Raw genomic sequence first — 15,860 nt, forward strand, 5'->3', positions numbered from 1 at the left:
TCTAAATTTGATGAGAAGGATGGGGAAGCCTTTTGAATTTCATTTGAGAAAGTGGCTAAACAAATGCAGACACCAGTGACCATGTGGATTGATTTGATCCAAAGCTGATAGGTATTTGCATCCCTAATGGAGGAGGTATCTGGCCAGTATGGAGTGGTAAAGAAAGCCATCTGAAGTGCATATGAGCTTGGGCCAGACATTGACAGACAGCGTTACAGGAATCTAAAAGAGGGTCCCTGGTTAAACGCACATTGAGTTTGAAGAGATCAAACAAAGTAATTTTGAAAGGTGGTAAGGGTATTAAAAACAGAACAAACCTATGACACTCTTAGAAAGATTCTTATTTTGGAGAAGTTCAACAATTCACTTCCTGCAGCCGTGAAAACTCGTGTGGAAGAGCAGTTAAAACAGCAAGATTAGAAGCTGAAATGGCTGATGATGATTGAGTTCAGAAATCAAAGTTTGGTTTCTGTGAGAGATGGAGAAGAATGTGCGAGGACTTGTAAAGGTTTACTGGCATAGGCTAAGAGAAGCAGGTAAAGAGGTTAGAGCATTAAGAGATACAGAAGCATGTAATTCTTTTATGCTGAGACATTAGGAGCTGTGTCATTCAAAAGGACGATTGGAAAGATTAGAAGCACTCCATTATGTAACGTGTGATTGGCGTGTCCAGTGGAAACATCAACAGATTTATTCCACAATGGGGAAGGAGGCCTTGAGCTTGGAGTTGGCGTTGCAACATTTCAGATTTACATTGCCAATAACATACCTGAGACAAATCTTTATCACTGATCATAACCCCTTAAAATTTTTGGTGAAGTTTAGGGAGAAAAATACCATTCTGTTTCGATTGAGCTTATTATTGCTGCCATTCAGTTTGAAACTATACAGGCGACAGGGCGATAAAACCTAAGTGTGGAGACTTGGATGAAGAAAGACAAAGGCATTCTGTGGCAGGAGTAAAATGACTGAAATCGAAATAGATGTGAATATTTGTATGCTCAGAGTCAATGTAATATAAATGCATTTCAGTCTACTAATAGAGGAAGATTAGGAGGTCGAAAATGAATCCACCTTTGTGTATTGATGGATTATTTTATTAAAGATGGAGTTGTGAGGATACTATCACTGTCAAAAGGTTATTTCTCTTGGGTTTTATTTTGAAGAGAGGTGTTAAAGGCAGAGGTGCAGAACTGCTGTCTGAAAACAGTTTAAATAAATAACTGAGATTTTAGGTTTCATTAAAACTTTGGTAACAATGGAAGGACAGTGGCCAGCTCTCCCAGACTAGATTTCCTCATTTTACCTTTAGCTGCAGCATCCAGAAGCTGCTGGGGATCCCAGAAGGGTTGGAAGTTTCAATACATGATCCCCAGCTGCTTTTCTCTCTGAGATCTCTGTTGATGTTGTTTCCCCCTGGATTGGAAAACTGCTGTTAGGATCTGTATTTGAATATATCTTTGTGCCAAGCGGTGTAAACCAAGAAGGTAAAGTATCTATTGTTTGTGTAAGTGTTCCAACATATAAGCTATCCCAAAACATTATTTCCTTTGATTGTATTTTAACTAAAGCATTTGAATAGATTATATTTTGCTCAATGTCGAGTGGTTTGACTAGTCACAACATAACTGGAACACGCACTTCACATCTATATTTAAAGTAAGGGAAGGTTTGGGTCTAAACGACCTTCTGGAAATATTTTGAGGGAATCTGGTCTTGTCCAAAACACTTGTAGCGAGGGGCTTCTGACTGGCTTCTGCAAATGAAAATTTAGTGGAAGGGCAGGGGGTGCTTTGCTGGAGGTTGTGCTGTAAGTTGCCTCAGACATTCAGTGAGATCTGAGGATTTGGTGACCCAACTCTGGATGGAGTATGGGGACTGTGGATACAGCATCTGAGCCTGCAAAATGAACAACAAATGGAGCAGAGGCTGCAGAGAGGGGAAGCTCTGAAACCACAGAGTGAGTGTGTGTGGGAAGAGGGTCTGCTGTATCCACCCCGGATTTTCCAGGAACAATTTCCCAAACTCCACTTAACCTAGGATCAAAGTGTGAGGGGACCATGACTGAACAAGGAGCTGGTCACAGAGCGGTGTCACCTCCTTCAACACGATCTGCAGCTTCACACTAGGGGGAGGACAGTGCTGCCAGGGGCTGTTAGGGTCACAGTTTCATTCAGTTTCTATGATCCAGAACTTTCCACGCAGGACTAGGTGACATATACATCATTTCCCAGTATCTCAACAACAATGTCATCATTCGGTGATGGAGGGTATATATGGTGGATGAGGTAAATAGATTGTTTCTCCCTCAGCAGGGAGCTGCCGGTTGTATCCAGTTTGGTAGGATTCCCGATGGTGTCCATGGCATCTGCAGAGTATCCATGTCAATGCGGAGAGGTAGAGGAACTGAAGGAGCTCTCTCTCTCTCCCTATTAATGTTACAGTATGCCCATGCACACTACATCATGTTGATGAATACCCACTGTCCTAGCAGAAGTCATGGTCTCTTCATTCAGAAGCAGTCAGCCATTCCCATCGTCATCGGGTCTCCACGTAGAAAGAAATGAATATATCTTGGATAAAGGCCGTCCCCTTGATGCACGTTTCAAAACACCATCCCCACCACCAATCAACCAGATCAAAGTATCCTATGTGTATGGAGAGCAAGCGGGTCACTTTGAGTGTCTGGGAGCAGACGATCAGGGATGGAGCAAAACCTCTCATGTCTGAACGGGGCTGAGTGAACCCCCCAGTACACAGTATCATTAAGTCCTGTAATCCCTCTCCATTTCAGTAACATATTGCTTTCCGTTATTCCTGGAAATGAAATGACAGGTTAAATCATGTTAAATTCCACCTGCTAAACTATTATCTATTGCCTTTACATTTCTGAATCTATTTGCAGACTCTCCACCCTCTCTTGATAATTTAATCTCTTGCTTACCACAGCGACATCACCAAACTCAGCATCTGTATATCTGTTCCATCCTCCTGATCATTGATATAGATTGTAAAAAGTTGAGAACCCAGCGCTGGTCACTGTGTGACCCTACTGGTTACGTTCTGTCTAACTGATTGAGACTGATTTATCCTGAGTGCCTGCTTTGTGTATGATACCCAGTCCTCCCCCATTCCTGTGAAACACTGTCGAAGGGTTGAATAAGAACAAGGAGCATCTGTGAGGAATCCAACCCCTCGATGACGCTGATGTCAATACGATCTCTGTTCCACTTTCCTGCCATCCCTTCATCCTAAAACTCTAGTCTCTTGTTGTAGATTGCGCCACATGAAAAAACATCCACTCCATATCTACACATTCAATTACTTTTGGAATGTTACAGACCTCAATGAGATCTCCTTTCATTCTTATAAACTCGAGAGTATATGCCTAAACTGCTCAATTACTCTTCATAAGACAAACACTTCAAATATGGAATCAATCTAATGAAGCTCTTCTGAATTGCCTCCAATGGAAATACCTCATTCTGCAGGACACCCAAACTGTACTCCAGTTGCAACCTCACTAATGCCTTGCATAGCTACACGAACACTCCCTACATTTCTACTCTATCCTTTTACAAATAAACGCTGAAATTATGCTTGCATTTCTCATTACTTGAAGTACCCACAGGTAAGTTTTCTGTGATATGCAAGCAGACACCCAGATCCCTCTGCACCTAAACACTTTGAACTTGCTCTCCGCTTAGATAATAATTTGTCTTTCTATTATACTGGCCAACTTGAATAGCCCCATATTTATTCCCTTTAATTTTCCTTGCTAAATGTTGGCCTATTCACGCAACCTATCCATATAGTTTTAAAATCTCTTGCATCATCTTTCCGAAGTAATTTCCCACCGATGTGAGAGTCATCTGAAAATGTGGCATTGTATTTTCTCTCCCGTCAATCGAGTACAGTAATACCATCAATGCAACTGGTTGAAGCATGCGTACTGAAATCAATGGCACCCCACAAATTGCATTTGCCAAAATAAAATGACACATTTAATCCATCTGACTCCATTTTGTTGGTTAACCAATCCTCCATCCAAGCTAATAAATTACTCCTAAACCCATGTTGTCTGATCTTACCACTTACTCTTTGGAGAAGCGACATATCCAATGCCTTCAGGAAGACCAGATATGTTCCATCTCCCACGATCCAACTTTTTTGTGACATCTTCAAATAAGTCAAGCAAACACTTCAAACTTGATTGTCCTTTGTAAAACCATGTTGACTATGCTGGATTGTGGTTTAACTTTGCAAATGTCCTGAACAATGGACTCTAACAATTAGCCTTAAATTATAATGGTTTATTGTTACACTTTAGTCCTGAATGTATACCATTATTATAAGTTCCTCCCTTTCGACACCCTTTACGTTTTCTTTGAATTCCTATTTAATGGGCAAACGTTTTTAAGAGATCTGCTCCAGTTGCTGTGTAAGGGCCATGTGTGGCTGAATGGACTCACCATCCTGTTGGTGTACAAACTCGATGGGCTGATGTCTTTCTGGTGTTCCCATGTTGTCGTCTCCAAGGCCAGAATGACCTCCTCCTATTGATGCTTTAGAGGATTGGGAGATTATGGAATCTTACTGTTGCTCTCGAACATTTTGATGGGCTGATGGGTCTTCTCATACTTCTCCATGGAAATATTGAACGGTCTCCTCATGTATCCGGGAGATGGTTCCGAGGGGTTGATTGGTCTTATCTTGTTCCCATACAACAGACACGTGTCGAAATTACTTGAACTTTCTCATTAAAGAAGTCTCAGATAGTTTTTATCCTTATCCAATTCCCTTGCAATAGGCTCGGTGGGTCTGAATGGCCTCCTGTTATCTCAGTGTAACAATCTCCAGTCACTGTGTGACCTCCTCCAGTTCCTATGTGACAGACTTGAGGAGGCTGAATGGACTGATCCTGTTGCTGTTTAACAGGATACTGGTGCAGCATGTCCTACTGTTATAGGCTCAAGTGGCTAATTGGCCTCCTTCTGTAAATGTATATCAGGCTCCAGGGGCTGAATAGCCTCATCCTGTTTTGGTGTAACAGGGTCGAAGGCTTGAATATCCTCCTGTTGTTCCTGTGTAACACACTGGAGAACGGAATGGTTCCTCCACTATCTGTGTAATTCGCTTCACTCGTTGAATACATCTGTCATCGATGTTGAAGTAAGTTCATCTTTATTTTTTGTAAACTCCAATGGCTACTGGGTCAACGTGATCATCCTTTCGTTATAAGCTAGCACCTTCATTGCAGGAATCAGTTGAGGGAACCATCTCTGAGCTGCTTCCAATATAACAACATCATTTCTTCACTGAAGAGATTAAATCTGTACACACTACTCCAGATCTCACTAAGACCCTGTACAGCAGCAGCAACATTTTACCAGCCTGTTGTAAGGATCCCACCCAGGTTAGAGTTGTCTCAGCTCTCTGGGGGAATATAGAGCATTGTTGGAAAATCATTGTCCTTCTCTCCTCCATCAGCATAACGGGAGATCTGGAGAAATTAAAGTTTGAGAAGTTCATAAATGATGTGGCGAAATGATCTCTACCATTAATCTCTCCAGAGCCCACATCGCTCAGAATCCACAGAATCTAGTAAGATGGAGCAAACATTGATGGGAGTTATATATCAAAGTGAAAGCTGCAATACAAATGCTGGACATGTTATAAAACAGGAAATGAGATATACACATTTGTGGGTACTGCGGTAATAATATACTGCTTACATTATATCTAAACTGTGTTAACCCAATTGAATGCTAATGCTGGGAAAATGGATCTCATGACCACGTGTGAGATGGTTTACATGAACATTATGTTGAGCACTGAGCTCGAGATCAGGTTATTTAGGAATTGGTGTTGAGTGATCAGAAGAGCTAATTGAAAATTTTGCTGGAAAGGACATTTTGGGAACAGTGACCACAATGTATTGGTTTTCTTTTATGCTGTTTAAGTACACGACAGTTTTTGTTGTATTTGAAGTAACCATTTGAAATCTGAGTCATGCAGACCATGAAGGTGTGAGGAGAAAGTGGAGATGACAGATGCTGAAGATCAGAGTCGAAGAGTGTGGTGCTGGAAAAGTACAGTCAGGCAGCATACTAAGAGCAGATAAATCGATGTTTCAGGCATAAGCCTTTCATCAGGAATGAAGCTTATGGGCCTAGGGGGCTGAGAGATAAATGACAAGAGGGTGCGGCAGGAGGGAGGTAGCTGGGATTACGATAGGTAGATGAAGGTGGGGTTGAAAGTGAAAGGTGATGAAGGGAGACAGAACGCCTCATCTACTGCATCCATTAAAGACAATGTGGTCTTCTCTTCATTGGCGAGGCAGGAGGTCAACTTGTAGATCATTTCAGGGAACATCTCTGGGACAACCACATTGAACGACACCATCGCCTAGTGGCTGAGCACTTTAACTCCCCTCCCACTCTGCCAAGGACATGAGAGTCCTGGGCCTGCTCCATCGCCAAACCCGAGCCACCAGAAGCCTGGAGGAAGAAAACCTCATCTTCTGCCTTTGGACCCTCCAACCACAGGGGATCATAGTGGATTTCCCCATTTCCCCATTTCCACTAATCCCACCTTATCCTCCTCCAACCTTCTAAGTCAGCACCGCCCTTTTGAATGTTCCTATATGTCCATAGTCCTTCCTATCAATCTGGTCCTCCCTCCTCTTCGACTATCACTTTCAACCCCACCTTCATCTACCTATTAGATGAAAGGAGGCAGCTTAGAAAAATGCCAAGTGTTGCAGTAAGCCAGTGGATTCAGAGAGATGTAGGACCCAGCAAAGGATGACCAAGAAACTGAGAAGAAAATCAAAAAGAGAAAAAGCGTGCAAACGAAAGAAAAACATAAAGACTGCTAAAAAGCGTCTATCAATGTATCAAAAAAATAAAAACAAGGCCAAATGTGGAACAGTTGGTGTGCAGACAGGGTAATTTATTGCAGAGAACAGAGAAATCGCAGGGAAAAGAAACAGTTTCTTTGTGTCTATCTTCATTGAAGAATGTCCAGAAATTCTCCCAGAAATACTAAGTGACCATGGGTCTTGTGCAAGTAACGTCTAAGATCATTCTTATCAGTGTTGAGGTCATATTTGAAAATAAAGGTGGATTGAGTATTTATAAATCTGACAGACTAGATGTACTTCATACAAAAGTTTCAGAGGAAGCAGCAACAGACATGTTGATTGCATCGCGGATTTTCATTTTATTTTCCGACACATTCCCGAAAGGCATTTTGCCAATCTGGATAAGGAAAAGGTCATAAATATTATCCAACAGTTTAAGGAGAGATAAATTTGGAGAATGGTAAACTACAGACCAGATAACCTGTCATCCGCAGTTAGGTATCTCTTGGACTCGATTACAAAGTACATGCTACTAGATATTTAGAAGGTAAAAACATAACTGGGGAGTGTGAGAATGTACCGATGAACGGAAAACCAGAAGTGACAAACATTTTTTTGGAATGGTTTGAAGATGATTCTTGTGGACAAAGGCAGTGAAGAACCAATGGATAATGTATAGTTGGATATTCATGAGCTTTTTTAATGAACTCACACACTGAGCTCATAAGAAAAGTTAAACCGGGAGGTATTAGGAAGAACATATGCAAATGGGAAAGTAAAAATTAGGTTTACATTCATGTGAATGTAATTGGAAGATAGAGGATGTCTTGCACCAGTTGCATCGAGCGTTGGTGAGACTACGCTTAGAATATTGTGTATCGCTCGGATTCCCAATCTAAGAAAGAATATACTGACTACAGAGGAACTGCAAAAGATATTCTCCAAATTAACCCCTAAGTTGGCAAGGTTGTCTGACGGGGTAACTCAGCCTTTAATCTCGAGTTTCGAAACATGAGAGGTTATTGTAGTGAATCTTAGAAACATCGAAAGGACTGAATAACAGAGGGACATGAGGACGTACAAGTAGGTGAGATCTGGGAGAATTCCATGATATTCTACACGGACAAGTAGAACAGAATAATCAGCAAACAGTCAGTGCACATTAGAAACCAAAGGGGCAATCTGCGTGTCAAGCTGCAGAACAATGATGGATTGTAACATGAGACCTTCACATCTATTTTACTTGGGAGAAGGAGGATGCAGGTACAGAATTCAAGAAGATGGACTGGACAACTCTTGAACAGATTGATGTAAAATACGAGCAGGGGTTTGAGGCTTTGTTCTGTGCAAATTTGGACCAATCTCCATGTCTGAATGAGTTGTATCAGAGGCGGCTGTTGGGGTCAACGGAGGAATGACCCTGATTGAATATTTTAATTAGAATCTGACCATAGAGGAGGTGCCAGAGAACTGGAGGACTGCTAATACGATTACACTTCACCGTAAGAGTGGGAGGGATAGTCTAGGTGACTATAGATGAGCGAGTATTAGATCACTGTTAAGTAAATTACTGGAGAAAATAGGGAAGGAGAAAATCGAACTCCAATCAGAGTCACAAGGTTTGATCAGGGATAATTATCATGACTTTATCAGAAGGGAGTCGCATCTATTGAATTAGTTTGAGGAGGTCGATTGTTTAGTTTTGTAGGAAGGTCTCTGACAAATTTCCAGCTGGGATACTGAGAAATAATGTAAAATCTCACAATATGAAGGATACCTTGACAGGTTACAAGGAGAATTGTCTTAGTGTCAGGAGGCAGAGGGTGGTGGGAGAAGGCTGTTTGTGTGACTGGAGACCAGTGTCCCCTGGTGTACCACAGGGATCAGTGCTGTGTCCATTATTGTTTGTGTTATTCATAAAAAAACAGATGTGAATGTGGAGGGGGCTAGGTGGAGAGTGGGGGAGGTGTGATAAGTAACTGTATGTTTGACATAAAGATTGACCGGTTGGTTCGCAGTGAGGAGGAAGGCCTTAAGTTACAGGAAGATGCAGATGGAATGGTCAGATGGGCAGATCAATGGCAGATGGAATGTAACCCTGATAAATATGAGCTGATGCACATTGGGAGAAGGAACCAGACAGGGGAGGACTCAATGAATGGCAGCACACTGGGAACCTCAGTGTGTGCTTCTCCACACATCCCTGAATGTGACTGGACAGGTTAATGGGCTAGGTAAGAATTGGACCTTGGGTGTTGTGTTTCCTAATCAGGATGTAGATTATAAGAGCAATACATGGCTTTGGTTCAGCCAAAATGGAGTACTGTATGTGGTTCTGGGAGCCACATTCCAGGAAGGATGTGATTGTACTGGAGAGGGTGCAGAGGTGATTCACCAGGATGTTCCCTGGGATGGAGCATATCAGCCATGGAGAGAGGCTGGATAAGCTCGGGTTGTTTACTTTGGAGCAGAGAAAGCTGAGGGGTCCGTGATTCAGGAGGATACGTTTATGAGGGACATGGACAGGGTGGATAGACAGCAGCTGTTCCTTTTAGTCAGAGGATCAAGAACAAGTGAGCCCAATTTAAACTGAAGAGTTTGAGGTTCAGAGAGGATTTAAATATTTTTTCACCTCGAGGATGTGGGGTTCTGGGATTACTTCCCGAGAAGGGGAATTATCACGGGTAAACTCACAATCATTAAAAAATACTTGGACGAGCACTTGGAAGTGTCATAACATTCCAGGCTATGGGCCTGGTGTAGGAAAGTGGGACTAATATAGATTGTGCTGTATTTCTATTGGCACAGAGTCTATGCTCCTGTGAGTGTATGGTGTGGAAGGTCAATTATTGAGTAGTCTAAGGCAGGAATTGATGGCTTTCTGAAGAGTGTATTCACAAGGGTTAAAAGAGTGAACTGTAATAGCTGGTTAAAGTATGTCAATGTGACAAATATGAGAAAACAAGTGCAGTTTCCTTACAGTTTGAAACCAGAGAATAGAGAATGGGAAACAGGGAAATGGCAGAACTATGAAGCCACTACTTCAGTTCTGTCTTCACAGAACTTTCAAACAATACAAGGAAAACCAAGTCTGGTGGAGGAAAATGATAGAGTACATTGAACATAGAACATAGTAAGTAAATGGTTTAGGAGAAATTATTGTGGCTGAAAGTATTGGTCATAGGCAACACTAACGTAGATTTATGAAATGGGAATTATGTTTGAGAAACAGAATGGGAGACAAATGAAAGAGAAGCAATGGATGTAAAACATGTGGATTTTTAGAAAGATTTTGGTAAAGCTCCAAGCCCAATTTGCAAAATCAAATCTGAGTGGATTGGGGGCTAATATATGGCTATGTTTCCACAATGGGACAGCTGGCAGGAAACGGTGAATAGAAATAAACAGACTCGTCAAGCAACAGCCTGACATTGTCTGTAAGGTATGATTCTGTGAGTATGACTATATCGCAGATACCTCATTACCTTCCCCAGATATCTCCTGTCTCATCAGGACGGACACAGCAGAAGTGGCGGCACAGTGGGATACAGTTGGAAGGGAATTGCTCTTGGAGTCCTCAACAGTGACTCCATATCCCATGAAGTCTCATGGCATTACTTTGCACATGGGAAAGGAAACCTCCTGCTGATTACCATGTACCAGCCTCTCTGAGCTGATGAATCAGTACTCCTCCATGCTGACCAAAACTTGCAGGAAGCACTGAGGGTAGCACGGACGCAAGATCTACTCTGGGTGGGGGATTTCAGTGTTCACCACCAAGAGTATCTCAGCGACAGCATTACTGATCGATCTGGCCAGGCCCCAAAGGATATAACTGCTCGACTGGTTCTGCAGCAGGTGGGGAAAGAACCAACAAGAGGAAAATATATACTTGAACACAGCCTTACTAATCTGGCAGTCGCAGAAGTATCTGTCCATGACATGATCGGTAAGAGAGACCACCGCATAGCCATTGTGGAGACAAAATCACACCTGCACATTGAGAATAACCTCCACCATTTTGGGTGGTACTATCACGTTGCTAAACAGGGCAGACTTCGAACAGATCTAGCAGCTCAAATCTGGATGTCCATAAGGTGTCGTGAGTCATCAATAGCAGCCAAGTTGTACTCCCACATAACCTCATGGCCTCCCGCATATCCCCCTCGCAACAATTGCCATCAATCTAGAGGATCAACATTGGTTCAGTGGAGTGTGCAGGATGGCAGGAGTAGCACCAGCCATACCTGATAATGAGGTGTCAGCCTGGTGAAGCCACCAATCAGGACTACTTGTGCACCAAACAGCATAAGCAGTAAGTGATAGACACAGCTAAGTGATCCCACAAGCAACGGTTCAGATCTAAGCTCTGCAGTCCTTCCACATCTAGCCGAGAAACGCTGGGGACAAAAAACAATTCACTGGAGGAAGAGATTCCACAAATAACCCCTTCCTCCATGATGGAAGAGCCCAGCACTTCAGTGTATCAGATAAGGCTGACGCATTCGCAACAATCTTCAGTCAGAAGTGCTGAGTGGATGATCCATTTCAGCCTCCTACAGTGGTCCACAGCAATTCAGTTACCAGTCATCAACCAATTCGATTCAGTCCACTCGATATCCAGAAACGATTACAGATACTGGATACTCCAAAAGGTGCATAATCTGACACCATTATGTCAATAGTGCTGAAAACCTGTGCTCCATAACTTGCCACTCCCCTAGCCAAACTATTTCAATACAGTTACAACAATGGCTTTTCCTGATTACTTGGAAAATTACCCCAAGTAATCATTGCTCCTGTATGTAAAAAGCAGAACAAATCCAATCCGGCCAATACCACCGCATCAGTCTCCTCTCGATCATCAGTAAAGTGGTGGAAGGTCTCAGTGCTTTTAAGCAGCACCTGCTCAGCAATAACCGGGTCAATGACGGCCAGTTTGGGCTCCACCAGGGCCACTCAGCTCCTGACCTCATTACCGTGGTTCAAACATGGACAAAAGAGCTGAATTCCAGAGGTGGGGTGAGAGTGACAGCCTTTTAAATCAAGGCTGCCTTCGCCCAAGTGTGGTATCAAGGGGCTTTGCCAACACTGGAATCAATGGGTATCAGGGGCAAACTCCCCGTTGGTTAGAATCATACCTGACACGTAGGAAGGTGGTCATGGTTGATAAAGGTCAGTCAACTCAGCTCCAAGTCTGTCGGAGTCCCTCGGGCAGTGACCAAAAACTTCTTCAAGGCTGCTTCATTAATGACCTTCCCTCCATTTTATGGTCAGCAGTGGGGATGTTCGCCAATGATTGTACAATGTTCTGCAACATTTGTGGCTCCTCAGATACTGAAGCAGTCTATGTCCAAATGCGACAAGATCTGGACAGTATCCAGGCTGACAAGTGGCAAGTAATATTCAGGCCACACATGCCAGACCATGACCATCACCAATAAAATTCAACCTAACCTGACCGTTGGCATTCAATGGTGTTACGATCACTGAATCCCCCAGTATCAAAGTCCTGGTGGGTAATCATTGCTCAAAAACTCACTGGTCTGGCCACATAAATACAGTAACTATAACAGCAGATTAGAAGCTAAGAATACTGCGTCGAGTAACTCACATCCTGACTTCCAAACGTCTGACCATCACTTACAATGCATAAGTCAGAAGTGTGATGGAATACTCCCAATTTGCCTGGATGAGTGCAGTCCCAACAACACTAAAGAAGCTTTATACCATCCAGGACCAAGCAGCCAGTTTGACTGTCCCTTCATCCACAATGCTCCACAATCAACGCTCAGCAGCAGCAGCAGCAGTGTTTTACTATCTACATGCTGCAATGAAATGATTCACCAAAGATCCTCAGAGACCAACTTCCCAGCTCCCATGTCTATCTAGAAGGACAAGGGCTACAGATGTATGGAAATACCATCTTCTTCAGGTTCCACTCCAAGCCATTCACCATCCTGACTTGGAAATATATCACCGCTCCTTCACAGTCACTGGGTCAGAATCCTGGGATTCCCTCCCTAATGGCATTGGAGGTCAACCACAGCAGGTGGACTGCAGCGTTCAACAAGGCAGCTCACCACCACCTTCTCAAGGGCAACTAGGGACGGGCAATAAATGCTGGCCCAGCCAGTGACTCCCAGATTCACGAATAAACAAATAGAAATTAACAGAGGAAGGTTGCTGAGGTGTCACAGGGACCAGTGCGTGGGGCCCAGCTGTTCACAATGCCCTTTAAACATTTGGTTGCTGGAATCAGATACAATATATCCCAGCCTGCTGACAGCACTAACGGATGTGGGATTGTGAGTGGGTAAGGAGGATGTAAAAAAGCACCGAGAAGGCTAAGACAAGTGGAGTGAATGGGTAAATACGTGACAGATGGAGAACAATGTGAATAGAGGTGACGGTGTGCCCTTTGGTGGAAACGATAAATTGTCAGCCTACCATTTGAAAGGGATTGGTTGAAACATGTTGATCTACAAAGGGACGTATGCTCCTGTTTGTTTTTTCCTTCTGCATAAACCTCTGAGGCCCATGCAGTGCAGTGAGTTCTGCAACCAGATGACAATACTGGGCATGGAGATTGGCACACTGCCCAGTGTATATAGACCCACCAAGTGGGGAGCTGTAACATTAAAAAGGATCCGCATCTCCCTGTACACCAGACGCTGAAAACAATATTGCAGAAACAGAAAGCAGTGATGAAGATAAATGGTGTGTTGACCTTCATTTCAGGGGGATGTGAGTTCAGAAGTAAGGGTGTCTTACTGCAGCTGTACAGGGCCTGGTGAGATATCATCTTGTACATTGTGCAAAATTGTGTGTAGTTTTGGTCTCCTTACCTAATAAAGGGCAAACCTGACATTGATGGAGAGCAGTGAAGGATGACCAGACTGATCTCTGGGATGACGGACTTGTTGTGGGAGCACAGATTGGGGAGACTGGATAAGTATTCCACGGTGTTTAGGAAAATGAGTGGAGATCTCAGTGAAATATACAAAACTCTGACAGGGTGAGTCAGATTGGAAGCAGGACACTCTGCATTGAGATGAGAATAAATGTCTGCACTCACTGACTGGTGAACCTGGGGAATTCGCTCGCACCTGGAAACCCAGACATTGATTATAGATAAGGATTTAGAGACAGTAAAGGGATGGTGGGAGAGCAGGAGTACGGTGTGGAAATGAAGGGCCAACCATCATTATATTGAATTGGATAGCAAACTCGATGGACCAAACGTACTACTGCACCACTTATTTTATAGCTTCCCAAGGTTACTCACATTAACAGATATGTATATCGTGTGGGGTAAGTGCATTGAGGAGACTTTTTCCATGAACTAGAATGGGGGAGGCTCAATGTGTTGTATGACCTACTCCTTTCCCGCTGTTTCTGTGCAGTCTGTGGGAAAGCTCTGTAAATGCTGTCACAAGCTCTCAGATGTTAGGAAGGAGGTCTCTGCAGAGTCGACAGGACTGTGTTCTCATTCCCGTTTCCGACACTGATGCAGAGGCTGGGTGTTCTGTCCGGTTTCATTCTTTCAGACCTCGGAGTAGTTTGATACAAATGAGTGCTTTGCTTGACCGTTTCAGAGAACATTGAAATGTTTATCACATGTCAGTGTCTTTGGAGTCAGTTTTAGGCCAGCCCAGGAAATCATGGGAGATTCACTTCCTAAAAGTACTTTGGAGAAGGAAATTCTGTTTACAATCGATATTGGCTTCAAGGTCACGATGCCTGACACCAGATTTTAGATCTCGATATTTTATTAATTGTTTTTAACTTCCACCAGCTGCCAGAGCATGAGCCTGGTCTGGATTAGTAATTCAGTGACATTACCACAACAGCACCATCTCCACATGGGGACCTATTAGAAACCACACTGAGCTGGTTATTTCTCTGCTGTTTGCCAGCTCTGTCAAAAAGAACTCCCACCAATTTGACTGTCGTGATGGGTCTGAGGGGGTGGTAATTGGTCAGGTTGTAATTATTCCCCTCTTAGGGAGCGGGACATAGCTGAGTAATTTTCCACACTGCCAGGGAGATGTCGGAGTTGGAACTGGAATGAAACAGCTTCCCCAGGGACACAGCTTGTTGTGCAGCACAAGTCTTCAGTCCTATTGAAGAAATGGTGTCAGGGCCCATTGCCTTTGTCATAACTACTCTGTTCAGCTGTTTCTTCATGTCACGTGCAGCGATTGAAATTGGTTGAAGACTGACATCTGTGATTCTGTGGGCATCATGATGAGGGTGAGGTTCATCATCGACTCAATACTTCTGGCAGAGGATGGTGCAGATAAAACATCCTTCTCTTTTACACTGATGTGCAGGTCTGTTCCATTATTTAGGATGGGAATGTTTGTGGAGCCCTCTCCTCCAGTCATTTGTTTAATCGTCCATCACCATTTTATAACTGAATGTGACAGGACTGCAGTGCTTCGTTCAGATCTGTTGGTCAAGTCTGGTAGCTTTAATGAGTTAGCATCAGGTTAAAGTTCATGTGAATCTGACTCTGACATGTTCACCCACACACGTTACTGAGCCATAGATGGTGTTGATGGTAATGACAGACGGGAGTGTTACCCTGGCAAAAAGTTACAGGTTGTGGTTGAATGAAGGTCTGCTTCTCCTGCTGCTGTGGTCTACAGCACTACATGAATACGCAGTTTCGAGCTGCAATACCTGCAATGCAATTCTGCTGTCTGTTCCCCAATTCTCACTGAGACCCATTCACCCATCAGCCCTGCACTCAGTGACCTAACCTGGTTTCTGATGTGGAAATACTTTCATTTTCAAACTCTCATTCTGCTGAGGGTCTGTCTCCCCGGGTCTTGCTTCCAATCTGACACATTCCACAAAAGCATTTAACTGATCTTAATGCAAATGTTTAATTCACCTGAATCCTTTTCCTTGAGAAATACCATTTTCTGTGTTTAAAGTGAATGTGTTTCCTCTGTTTCTCTCCCTGACCATGATTAAGAGCTCTGTC

This window comes from Chiloscyllium punctatum, chromosome 17, assembly GCF_047496795.1.
Source record: "Chiloscyllium punctatum isolate Juve2018m chromosome 17, sChiPun1.3, whole genome shotgun sequence".
Lineage (NCBI taxonomy): Eukaryota > Metazoa > Chordata > Chondrichthyes > Orectolobiformes > Hemiscylliidae > Chiloscyllium > Chiloscyllium punctatum.